General features: G+C 50.6%; 1 protein-coding gene across 4 annotated transcripts in view; it reads right to left on the bottom strand.

The window, feature by feature from the left end:
- The window catches only part of TBL1X (transducin beta like 1 X-linked), a 250,083-nt gene that overhangs the window by 201,116 nt on the left and 35,308 nt on the right, over positions 1-13,659 (bottom strand). The gene's annotated exons all lie outside the window — the stretch shown is intronic.

Below are 13,659 nucleotides of genomic sequence, written 5' to 3'. Positions count from 1 at the left end.
TTCTTATCCCTTCCTTGTTATTCTTTGGAACTCTGCCTTCAAACCGGTATACCTTTCCTTTTCTCCTTTGCCTTTAGCGTCTCTTCTTTTCTCAGCTATTTGTAAGACCCTCTCAGACAACCATTTTGCCATCTCTTTTTCTTCGGGATGGTCTTGAAGAGGTACACATCTTCGTGACAAAATACGTGGGTCACAGGCATGAGAAACACACAGCACAGGGGCCACAGTCAGTAATAACGTCACCCCTTTGTACGGTGACAGCCGGTAACTACAGACTTACCCCGGGGATCATTTCCAAACGTACAGAAATATTGAATCGCTATGTTCTGCGCCTGGAAGAGACCCGGCTCTACAGGTCAACTGCAACTTCAAAATCAATCAGACAGATGATCAAAGTCACAGAAAAAGAGATCAGATTTCTGGTTACCAGAGACGAGTGCTGGGCGGGCCGAGGGAAGTGAATGAAGGCGGTCGTTAAGTGCGAACTTCCAGTTTTTATGTAAGTGCTAGGAATGTGACGCACACCATGGTGACTGTAATGAAAACTGCTTGCATGTTACACATGACAGTTAAGAGAGCAAATCAGAGTTCTCATCACAAGGAAAAATATTTTTCTTCCTTGTTTTTTGGCTATCTATTGCCTGTTTAGTAGCTCAGTCTCACTCTCTGTGAGCCCCTGGACACGAGCCCGCCAGGCTCCTCTGTCCACAGGATTCTCCAGGCAAGAATCCTGGAGTGTGTTGCCATGCCCTTCTCCAGGGGATCTTCCCAACCCAGGGATCGAGCCCAGCTCTCCCACGTTGCAGGCAGATTCTTTACCCACTGAACCATCAGGGAAGCCTTTGTATCAATTATAGATGATAGATTTTCACCAAACTTCTTGTGGTCATGATTAAATGATGTATAGAAATCAAACCGTTGAACTACACGCCTTAAACTTATACAGCGCCATATGTCAATCAGCTCTCATTAAAACTGGAAGAGACCCAAGAACAACAAAGAGACCGCCTTTACCTTCTGCATCCCAGAAAGCTGTACACATTTCTCACAGCAGTGGTGGTCCGTGTCTCCCACCAGATGATAAATATCCTCAACATCATGGTCTGGACAGTCTCTGTTGCTACTATGCAGCTCTGCCCCCAGGGAAGAAAGTTTCAGGATAAACAATGGATGTGGCCAAGTGTCCCAGTAAAAATTGGTTTTCAAAACAGGCCATTGGAAGTACCTTCCCCTGACACACAGCCTTGCCAGAATCTAGCTCCCAGCACTTCCTTCATGATTGAATTCCAGCAAGTCGTATCCTGATACGTGGGCTTCCCAGGTGGTGCCCGTGGTAAAGAACCTGCCTGCCAATGCAGGAGACACAGGTTTTGATCTCTGGGTCCGGGAGGGCATGACAACCCACTCCAGTATCCTTGCCTGGAGAATCCCATGGACAGAGGAGCCTGGCGGGCTATGGTCCATGGGGTTGCAAAGCGTCGGACACGACTGAAGCAACTTACCACACACGTGTGCACACACAAAGCAAATAAAAAGCAAAACCAAGAACTTCTGGGCTCGGTATTTTTAGATGATGGCTTCCAGGGAAAGGCCAACAACATACTTTACTGGTATAACAGAGGCAATCATTGCTGCAAAGAACCCCCCAGCTGCCGGGAGTGGCCCTGACCTCAACGCATGCCCCCAATGAATAACAGTCGGTGGGCAGGCAACGGTTGCAAAGGCCTCTTGAGAGGAGTGGGTGATGCTGGCACCCAGGGTCACCTGAGGCCATGTGGCTTCCTCATGCCCGGCTACCCCTTCCTCCTAAACTGGCCTCCTCCTCCTCCTCTCCCATCCACAGCTGCCGATCCCAAAGCAGGTCCCACCCCTAGCCTGAACTTCGCATACCCAACCTCCCACCCAGAGTCAGCTTCCCAGGAGAGCCACTCTGCAGAATTGGGTCACCTTCTCAGGGGGCCGCAAAACTCCTGGGTGAGCAAATGAAGAGAGCCCGGTCAATACAGGTTATCATTCTTGGAAGAAAAGCTATGACACACCTAGACAACGCATTAAAAAGCAGAGACGTCCCTTTGCCAACAAAGGACCACAGAGTCAAAGCTATGGTTTTTCCAGTGGTCACGGACGGATGTGAAAACTGGACCGTAAAGAAGGCGGAGCACCAAAGAATTGATGCTTTTGAACTGTGGTGTTGAAGAAGACTTGAGAGTCCCTTGGACTGCAAGGAAATCCAACCAGTCCAACCTAAAGGAAATCAGTCCTGAATATTCACTGGAAGGACTGATGCTGAAGCTGAAGCTCCAATCCTTTGGCCACCTAATGCAAAGAACTGACTCACTGGAAAAGACCCTGATGCTGGGAAAGAGTGAAGGCGGGAGGAGAAAGGGACGACAGAGGATGAGATGGCTGGATGGCATCACCAACTCGATGCACGTGAGTCTGAGTAAACCCAGGGACATAGTGAAGGACAGGGAAGTCTAGCCTGCTGTAGTCCATGGGGTTGCAAAGAGCTGGACATGACTAAGTGACTGAAAAGCATTCTTGATGATCCCTCCTATCTTCTATTTCACAGACATTTTCCCCGATTCAGGACTCCAACACCAGGCAACGTGTACTTTCATAGGCAGGTGAGCTCCAGGGCCTCTCAAGACCTCCTTGACCTTCAAATGGGAAAGACTGCGTGTTCCTAAGCCTTCCTTTCATTAAGACAATTCCTAGGGAACTGTGCTGAGCTAAAGTGACTCTAAATAACCGAAGAAAATCTACTTCCAGTAACATACTTACTGGTATACAGTACGGTGGAGTATTATTCAGCCATAAGGAAGGAAAAGAGTTTCAGTCGCTACATAACGGCTGAACCTTGAGGATGTGATGTTTGCTGGAAAAAAAAAGGCTGTCACGAATGGACAAACACAGTGACGTTCTGGAGTGGTCCAAGTCACATATGCAGACAGCAGGACAGAGGTTTGGGGGGGGCTGGGTGGAGAGGAGGGGAGGGGGCAGCTGCTGCTTATAGGCACAGAGCTTACTCCTGGGAGGGGAAAGACGTTACAGTGACTGGCTGCCCATCACCTGTCTACACAACCAATGGCCACTTTTCGCCACACAACATCCAGATACCATACCATCGAAAAATCCTCAAATACCCACCATCCAGCCTCTTACAGAAAATTTCGCTGATGACAAAAATGAACCGAAATACTTCCACCCAAAACTGCTTTAGCACAAGTGTAGGGTTAGTGACTAAATGTAGGCTAAAAGGATTATGGTGAATTATTTAAGTCACACTGCAACGGCACCCCACTCCAGCACTCTTGCCTGGAAAATCCCATGGACAGAGGAGCCTGGTGGGCTGCGGTCCATGGGGTCGCTAAGAGTCGGACACGACTGAGCGGACTTCACTTTTCACTTTCATGCATTGGAGAAGGAAATGGCAACCCACTCCAGTGTTCTTGCCTGGAGAATCCCAGGGGCGGGGGAGCCTGGTGGGCTGACGTCTATGGGGTCACACAGAGTTGGACACGACTGAGGCGACTTAGCAGTAGCAGCAGCAGTTAATAGAGCAGCGATGAGATGTAAAGTGGGCTTTCCAGGTGGCGCTAGTGGTAAAGAACGCAGCTGCCGATGCAGGAGACGTAAGGGACACAGGTTCGACCCCTGGGTCGGGAAGATCCCCTGGAGAAGAGAATAGCAACCCACTGCAGTGTTCTTGCCTGGAGAACCCCATGCACAGAGGAGCTTGGTGGGCTTCAGTCCATAGCGTCACACAGAGTCGGACACATGTGAAGCAACTTAGCCGTGCACACACGAGACGTGAACAGTTGTTTTTCTCAAAGGGCCTCGTACAACTAACGTGTCTCTGGTCCTTTTTTCCTCTCTGACATTAAAAACACCACAGTATCTGAAAAAGAAGCGCACACAACCTCTTCAGAGGTGCTGGCTGGTTTGTTTCTCAGTTACACTCATTCTTCAAAAGCCCAACCTCTGAAACTCACATATGACCCAGCAATTCCCCTCCTGGTGTATCTCCAAAAAACTCAAAAACTGCAATTCGAAAAGATACACGTACCCCAGTGTTCAGAGCAACACTATTCACAATAGCCAAGACATGTTCAGTTCCGTCGCTCAGTCATGTCCGACTCTTTGCGACCCCATGAATTGCTGCACGCCAGGCCTCCCTGTCCATCACCAACTCCTGGAGTTCGCTCAGACTCCCGTCCATCGAGTCAGTGATGCCATCCAGCCATCTCATAGTAACAAGCTAAATGTCCATCGACAGATGAATGCACAAAGGAGATGTAATGTATGCCCAGTGGAATATTACGCAGCCGTAAAAAGCATGAAACCGTGCCATTTACAGTAAGTTGGAGGTCAATGGAATTTGACTAGGTACAGCCACATTTAGTTCATCACACAGGTCTGGGGCTGCGTCCCGACTCCAGACAGAAGGGAACACAGACCATGGAAACTTCCACGGCCGAAACAGGTATGACCTGGCCCTCCACAGACAGAGGTCAACCACTCCTGAAGTCAGGAACCTGGGGCCACACAGGTCCCCAGTGCTGCCTGTGAGGGACCCAGGAGGCCACCTCGCGCTCCCCAAGCTCCACATCCGAACCCAGGATAGACCGGACCAGACAGTCACCCATGTTTCTCTCCCGGTTAATAAATACTCTGACCGATTCTGAAACCTACCAGTCACAGAGCACCCAGACACGGAATGGGGGAAGACACAGGTGTCATCTCTAACAGCACATGGCCTCTTTTGCCATCTCTGCTTACTCTGAACTCACCTCTAACCTCTCCCCCAAAAATGCACAGCCAGAGAAGTTCAGGAAAGTTCCCTGAGCCAGACTTCTGTGCAGAGCTGGCTGGGCTACACAAAGAGAGACTGTGTCTTCCCTCTCTCTCTGAGTCTCTCTCTCTCACACACACAGACAGACAGACACACACACCCCTTCATTTTGAACGCTGCCCACAGCTGCACTCATTGCTCTTACTTCTTCCACAGGAGACAGGACTAGAAGGAAAAATAAGGCAGGAACATCGCCTTAGGAACATCGCCTTGAGCACTCACATCACCCGGTGCTTAAGTCTTAACCCTCTCGGGCAGAAAAAAGAGGGGGAAAAAAAAAAGCCAAGACAGCCTGCACTTCAAGCAGGATCGGGACTTGTTTACCCTCAAAATCTCTGTGGAGAAGAAAAGTAATAATTTTCCCTGTGCAAACAAATAAGGAAAACCACAGAGAGTGCACGCACCCTAAAATATCTGATTTCCGGAACTGACACGGCGGCCCGGTTGGTACTGCTTTATGTGTCGTATATGCTATAAAGACCAACACACTCACGTTTCAGACGAGATGGGTTATGTCCCCCTGCTGACAACCAGCTCTTAGGACAGAAGCAAAGGCAAAACACCACTGGGAAGACTATGCAATTTTTCCATGAGACTCCAGATAATTTCTTTTTTAAAAAGCAAGCTCTATAAAGGCAAATGCTGAGAAGGCCTCCTTATATAGCAGTGATGCACCCCCTCCAACAAATAAGGAAAAATACAGAGTGCATGAACACCGAAATATTTGATTTCCAAAACAGCGGATGTACATAACCACTGACAACGGCGGCCCGGTTGGTACCGTCTTATGTGCCATATATGCTATAAAGACCAACACATTTACATTACAGACAAGATGGGTTATTTCCTCCTGTTGACAACCAGCTCTTAGAACCAAAGGCAAAACACCACTCGGGAGACTATATAATTTTTCCACGAAAATCCAGATAGTTTTCCACGAAAATCTAGATAGTTTCTTTTTAAAAAAGCAAACTCTATAAATGCAAATAGTGAGAACGCTTTCTTATATAACAGTGATTACCCCCCTCCCGCAAGTCTAGAGACTTCAGGGAAAGTCCAGGAACAGACGCTCCAGCTCAGAGGGTCCCCACAACGTCCCCTCTTACAAGTTAGACTGATGCGTGCACTGTGCTCATCAGGAAACGTGTACAAACACCCAGGAACGCAGGACCCAGAAGAAGGAAAGAACGTTCCGTTCCGTTCAGTAAAATATGGGTTGGATCTTAAACACTCAAAGTCAGGAAAGCTAAGGCTGTGCCCTCAAGTCTCAAAGAGATTTAAAAGGAAGGCACCGTAAGACAGGAATATAAACGCATTAAGAAGGATCGTGCTGTCGTGGGTTGCCGTGGCAGGAAAACGAAAGGGAGGAGAAAGGTGGCAGAACTCAAGATGCTGTCCTCAGTCGTCTCCGACTCTTTGCGACCTCATGGACTGTAGCCTGCCAGGCTCCTCTGTCCATGGGATTCTCCAGGCAAGAACACTGGAGCGGGTCGCCATGCCCTCCTCCAAGGGATCTTCCCAACCCAGGGATCGAACTTGAGTCTCCTGCTTGGCAGGGGGCTTCTTTAACCAACTGAGTCTACCTAAGACATCTAACGAACTTCCAAAGTCTTGTTTAACCGACCCCCTCCCTTCCCTGTGTCCTGGGCCACCTGCCCCGGGCCAAGGAAACACCCCTGCAAAATATTCTAGCAGGCAGCGTCGCTCAACGCACTTCCCTTCCTGACTTCCTCCAGGTCTCTCTCCACTGAGAAGCCAGAGCGGACATCAACCTGGCATTCCCTTCCGAGCTACTGTTCAATACTCCCAGGACAAAACTAACTTCTAGGTCAGTCTCCAGACGCCCGGCAGAGGGGCCAGTCCCTCCCCTCTCTCCCTGGACACCTCCACTCCGGGCAACTTCAGGGCCCTTGCACAAGCTGCTCCTTGGCCGGGCATGCGTTCACTCCAGTCCTTCCGGTCCTACCTTAAGATGGTCTCCCCTCAGCACGACTGAGGAGGAGACTGTCTTCACGTCCGCCTGCGTTTCCCCGTGACTCCCATCACTGTTGAGATCCAGTCAATCTCAGGAGGGACGCCTGCTCACTCCTCCCCTCTTGGGTCACTGACAGGCACCCCAAGCACCCAGGGAAGCACACAGCGCAGACCAAGCTATTTGTGGGATGAATGAACACATGAGTTGGGGAGACGGAACCTTGTCCCACAGCTGAGCAAGCATTTTCCGTAGCTGGGATACCAGCTGGAGCTACCAGGGCAGAGGTACCAGTCCCCGCAGTGAACAGAGGAGGCAGGTCCCTTGTGCGTCCTGGGAAACCCGGTCTGCAGACCACACCAGAACGGACCCGCAAGCCACAGGTCAAGGGCATCCGTGAACTTGGATGGGGGCTGGGGAGAAGCAAGAACATTATTTTCCTTCACCTTTTGCGAAACTCCATAGGTAACTGCATTAGAAACACGGGCAAAGGGCCCTCGTGAAAACTGCACAGCCTGAGATTGTAACTGGTAGGACCCTGTAGGCATTTTCGGATCAGCTTTCAGATGTCTCAGACACTTTAAAAAATACCACAGACACCCACGGCTACTTTGAAATGATGGCGGTGGTGAAAGCCATTGCTAGGTCACGCTCTGAATATTCACTGCAAGGACTGATGTTGAAGCTGAAACTCTTAATACTTTGGCCACCTGATGCGAAGAACTGAATCATTGGAAAAGACCCTGATGCTGGGAAAGATTGAAGGAGGGAGGAGAAGGGGACGACAGAGGATGAGATGGTTGGAAGGCATCACTGACTCGATGAAACCGAGTTTGAATAAACTCTGGGAGTTGGTGATGGACAGGGAAGCCTGGTGTGCTGTGGTAAACGGGGTCGCAAAGAGTCGGACATGATGGAGCGACTCAACTGATCGTGCTCAAAAAGCACACGTTAAAGAACTGAAAGTGGATCTCAAAGAGATGTTCGTACACTCAGATGGAGAGCAGTCCCAACAGCCAAAAAAATGTATATAAAGCAGCGATCCCCACCTTTTTGGCCCCAGGGACCGGTTTCACGGAAGACAGTTTTTCCAGAGACCACAGAGGGGGTGAGGTGGGAGTGTGGAGGGTGGTTTGGAGATGATTCAAGTGCCTGACATTTATTATTGACTTTATTTCTAATCTAATGCCACTGCTGATCAGACAGAGGTACCGGTCTGCAGGCCAGAGATCGGAGAACACCCCTCTTCCGGCAGAAGGGGCCACAATGCCCATCCACAGATAAGTGGATAAATATAATGAGGTCTCTCCATACAATGACATAGGATTCAGCACAAAAAAAAAAAAGGCAGCAAATTCTGACACCTGCTACAACAGGGGAGAACCTTGAGGACATGATATCAAGTAAAAGCAGCAGACACAGGACAAATGCAGTGTGATTCCAGCATTTTCAAGCGCCTACAACACACTCAGATGCATAAAGACAACGTACCGGGGGCCAGGGGCTGACGGTGGGGAGACGGGGAGTTGGTGTTTAACGGGTACAGACCTTCAGTCTGGGAAGATGAACACGTGGTGTGGATGGATAGTGACGTGTGTGTGTGTGTGTGTGTGTGTGTGTGTGTGTGTGTGTGTGTGTGGATGGAGAGTGACGTGTGTGTGTGGATGGATAGTGACGTGTGTGTGTGTGTGTGTGTGTGTGTGTGTGTGGATGGAGAGTGACGTGTGTGTGTGGATGGAGAGTGACGTGTGTGTGTGTGTGTGTGTGTGTGTGTGGATGGAGAGTGACGTGTGTGTGTGGATGGAGAGTGACGTGTGTGTGTGTGTGTGGAGGGAGAGTGACCTGTGTGTGTGTATGGATGGATAGTGACACGTGTGTATGTGTGGATGGATAGTGACGTGTGTGTGTGTCTTTGTGTGGATGGATAGTGACTTGTGTGTGTGTGTATGTGTGGATGGATAGTGACGGTGTGTGTGTGTCTGTGGATGGACAGTGACATGTGTGTGTGTGTGTGTGTGTGGATGGATAGTGACGTGTGTGTGTGTGTGTGTGTGTGGATGGAGAGTGACGTGTGTGTGTGGATGGAGAGTGACGTGTGTGTGTGTGTGTGTGGAGGGAGAGTGACCTGTGTGTGTGTATGGATGGATAGTGACACGTGTGTATGTGTGGATGGATAGTGACGTGTGTGTGTGTCTTTGTGTGGATGGATAGTGACTTGTGTGTGTATGTGTGGATGGATAGTGACGGTGTGTGTGTGTCTGTGGATGGACAGTGACGTGTGTGTGTTTATGTGTGGATGGATAGTGACGGTGTGTGTGTGTCTGTGGATGGACAGTGACATGTGTGTGTGTGGATGGACAGTAACCTGTGTGTGTGTGTGTGTGGATGGATAGTGACGTGTGTGTGTGGATGGATAGTGACGCGTGTGTGTGTGTGGATGGATAGTGACGTGTGTGTGTGTGTGGATGGATAATGACGTGTTTGTGTGTGTCTGGATGGATAGTGACCTGTGTGTTTGGATGGATAGTGACGTGTGTGTGTGTGTGTGTGTGGATGGATAGTGACGTGTGTGTGTATGTATGGATAATGACGTGTGTGTGTATGGATAGTGACGTGTGTGTGTGGGGGGGGGGGGATGGATAGTGACGTGTGTGTGTGGATGGATAGTGACGTGTGTGTGTGGATAGTGACATGTGTGTGTGTGGGTATGGATGGTGACGCGTGTGTGTGTGGGTGTGTATGGATGGTGACGTGTGTGTGTGTGTGTGTATGGATAGTGACGTGTGTGTGTGTGTGTGTGTGTGTGTGTGTGTGGGGATGGATAGTGACGTGTGTGTGGATGGTGACGTGTGTGTGTGTGGATGGATAGTGACGTGTGTGTGTGTGTGTGGATGGATAGTGACGTGTGTGTGTGGATGGATAGTGACGTGTGTGTGTGTGTGGGGATGCATAGTGACGTGTGTGTGTGTGTGTGTGTGTGGATGGTGACGTGTGTGTGGATGGATACTGACGTGTGTGCGTCTGTGTGTGTGTATGGATAGTGACGTGTGTGGGGGGGGATGCATAGTGACGTGTGTGTGTGTGTGTGTGTGTGTGTGGATGGATAGTGACGTGTGTGTGTGGATAGTGACGTGTGTGTGTGTGTGGATGGATAGTGACGTGTGTGTGTGTGGATGGATAGTGACATGTTTGTGTGTGTGTGGATGGATAGTGACGTGTGTGTGTGTGTGTGGATGGATAGTGACGTGTGTGTGTGTGGATGGATAGTGACGTGTGTGTGTGTATGGATAGTGACGTGTGTGTGTGTGTGGGGATGCATAGTGACGTGTGTGTGTGTGTGTGGATGGTGACGTGTGTGTGTGTGGATGGATACTGACGTGTGTGTGTCTGTGTGTGTGTATGGATAGTGACGTGTGTGGGGGGGGATGCATAGTGACGTGTGTGTGTGTGTGTGGATGGATAGTGACGTGTGTGTGTGTGTGGATGGATAGTGACGTGTGTGTGTGTGGATGGATAGTGACATGTTTGTGTGTGTGTGGATGGATTGTGACATGTGTGTGTGTGGATGGATAGTGACGTGTGTGTGTGTGTGGATGGATAGTGACGTGTGTGTGTGTGGATAGTGATGTGTGTGTGTGTGGATAGTGACACGTGTGTGTGTGTGTATGTGTGCGCGCGCGCACTCAGTCATGTCCGACTCTTTGCGACCCCGTGGACTGCAGCCCAGTAGGCTCCTCTGTCCCCGGGGATTCTCCAGGCAAGCATACTGGAGTGGGCTGCCACTGCCTTCTCCAGGGGATCTTCCCAACCCAAGGGATCGCACCCGGGTCTCCTGCCCCACAGGCGGATTCGTTAGCATCCGAGCCACCAGGGAAGCGAAAGGGTCAAACAAGCAAGCTGTTCAGAGCCATGGGCACTGGACTCTGAACGCTGGATAAAGAAGCGGGGACATGCTGCAATGCCCCCCCACGCTGCTGCTGTCAGCATGGGGGTTTCTGGGGAGCCCCTCGGGGCGGGGGACAAACCCCAGTCCCAGGACAAAGGCCTGGTAGAAGCAGAGGGCGCTGGAGCAGCCGGGGCGAGGTGAGGGGGGGTCCCCCCACAATCTGGCATTCACAGCGACTCAGAAGGCGCTTCTGCCAGGCGGGAGTGGGGGGGGAGAGCAGACGGCACGTGGTGCAGGGATGCTTTGTGGAGAGGGGAAGGCAGGGGACTGGGAAAGTGTTCTCTGCAGAAGGGCAATGAGTGGGGAGAGACACACAAATAGAGCGAGGAGCTCCCGGATAGGAAACGGGTTCTGCTAATCTTTTCCTTTTTTATGACGCCCGGCTTGCACTTGCAGCGCTAGACTAAAAGGCCTTGAGGAGGCTACAGAAGACGCAGCCACGAGATATTTTTTTTTCCTCTCCCGAAAAAACTGACGGGTTTTTAACAAGATTCCCCAAACCACGTGACTGCTTGCTGGAGCACACACAACGGAGCCCACGCTTTCAATGGGCTCAGACCCCTTGGCACGCAGATGGAAAGTTCCAGATGATCTTTTCCTTTCTCAAGGCTGAAATGTCCCCAAAGAGGGGGGAGGGCCTGACAAGAGTTGATATTTAAAGGTGGGGGCTGCTGAGCAGGGGCAGGAGATGGAGCTGTGCGTGCTGTGGCGTTCTCCCGCCCTCCCTGAACCCAAGGAGAGCACGCTCCCCTCCTCCTCCCTGCAGTCATCAGAGATGGCCAGCAACGATCAATTAACAACGAATTAGCAAAGCCTCCTGGTACTGATCAGTTCCCCAGGCTGAGCAGAGAAGCCGGGTAATTCCAAGCTTCCTGTAGTTTCAGTTCAGTTCAAGCGCTCAGTCGTGTCCGACTCTTTGCGACCCTATGGACCGCAGCATGCCAGGCCTCCCTGTCCATCACAAACTCCCAGAGTCCACCCAAACCCATGTCCATCGAGTCGGTGGTGCCATCCAACCATCTCATCCTCTGTCGTCCCCTTCTCCTCTTAAATTGTAAGAAAATAAGTAGAAAATTAAAAGTCGCTTCCTCCTTGGAAGGAAAGCTATCACAAACCTAGACAGCATTTTCAAATGCAGACATCATTTTGCCATCAAAGGTCCATACAGTCAAAGCTATGGTTTTCTCAGTTAATCATGTACAGATGTGAGAGAGTTGGACCATAAAGAAAGCTGAGCACCGAAGAATAGATGCTTTCAAACTGTGGTGTTGCAGAAGATTCTTCAGACTCCCTTGGACTGCAAGGAGATCCAACCAGTCCATCCTAAAGGAGATCAGTCCTGAATATTCATTCGAAGGACTGATGCTGAAGCTGAAACTCCAATCGTCTGGCCACCTGATGTGAAGAACTGACTCACTGGAAAAGGCCCTGATGTTGAGAAAGACCGAAAACAGGAGGAGAAAGGGGTGACAGAGGATGAGATGGCTGGATGGCATCACCGACTCGACGGACAGGAGTTTGCGCAAACTCCGGGAGTTAGTGAAGGACAGGGAGGCCTGGCGTGCTGCAGTCCATGGGGTCATAGAGAATAGGTCCAGACTGAGCAAGAAAGCAACGAGTAAGGAAAAACAGAAGCTAGGACTTCCCTGGGGGCGCCGTGGGTGAGAATCTGTCTGCCAATTTTGGGAATGTGGGATCCCTGATCCTCAAAGTCTGGAGCAACTAAGCCGGTGCGCCCTAACTACTGAGCCTGTACTCTGCAGTGCCTGGGAGCCGCAAGTACTGAACCCAGGTGCTGACACTGTGGATGCCTGCACGCCTAGAGCCTGAGGTCTGCAACAGAAGAAACCCGAGCAAAGAACGGTGGCCCCCCAGTCACTCCAACTAGAGAAAGCCTGCATGGAGCAACAGAGATCCACCACAGCCAAAGGTAAAAAATAAATACAAAGAAGCAAACAGAAGCCAGAGAGAGGAAAATATAGCTAGCCCAGCTTCGGTTCGCAGGGGCCATGAGCACGCAGACTTTCTCCCTTCCCGATCCTCTGCATTGACCCCACCCAGGCCATTTTCCCACCAGCTACTTTCAGCTTCCCCAAGCCCTGGCCCCTGGAGGCTCTGCTGATAGGACATTAGAGAAGCCCTCATCCTGCTGGCTCATGAGACGCCCCATAAACCCACACCCGCAAGTGGCCAGCGACTCCCACACCGGACAGCAAGGATACAGATACGCGTCATCACGGTGGAAAAAGCCCTGCTGGAGAATATTTGCTCAATGAGACCATCTCCGATCAATCCTTTTCAGTCTGCCCTGGTTTACGCTTCAAGCCTTTTCTTTCCCCCCTCTCTCTTTAATTATTTACTTGATGCCCTGGGTCTTCACCAACTGAGCCACCAGGGACGCCCATACACACACCACCAACAGTGGGTGGCTTAAAAAAAAAATTAAAATTGTTTACATGGATGCAGCAGGTCTTTACCAACTGAGGCACCAGGAAAGCGCACACACACACACACAGACACACACACAGACACACACACACGGCTCAGTTGGTAAAGAATCCGCCTGCAACCAGGAAAGCACACACACACACACACACACACACACGGCTCAGTTGGTAAAGAATCCGCCTGCAACCAGGAAAGCACACACACACACACACACACACACACACGGCTCAGTTGGTAAAGAATCCGCCTGCAACCAGGAAAGCACACACACACACATACACACACACAGAGGTGGCTCAGATGGTAAAGAATCCGCCTGCAACCAGGAAAGCACACACACACACACACACACACACACACACACACAGAGGTGGCTCAGATGGTAAGGAATCCGCCTGCAACCAGGAAAGTACACACACACACACACACACACACACA

The sequence above is a fragment of the Budorcas taxicolor genome, chromosome X (assembly GCF_023091745.1).
Source record: "Budorcas taxicolor isolate Tak-1 chromosome X, Takin1.1, whole genome shotgun sequence".
In the NCBI taxonomy this organism is placed as follows: domain Eukaryota; kingdom Metazoa; phylum Chordata; class Mammalia; order Artiodactyla; family Bovidae; genus Budorcas; species Budorcas taxicolor.
Note: the sequence above shows the minus strand (reverse complement) of the source record. Positions and strands in the feature narration are given on the sequence as shown.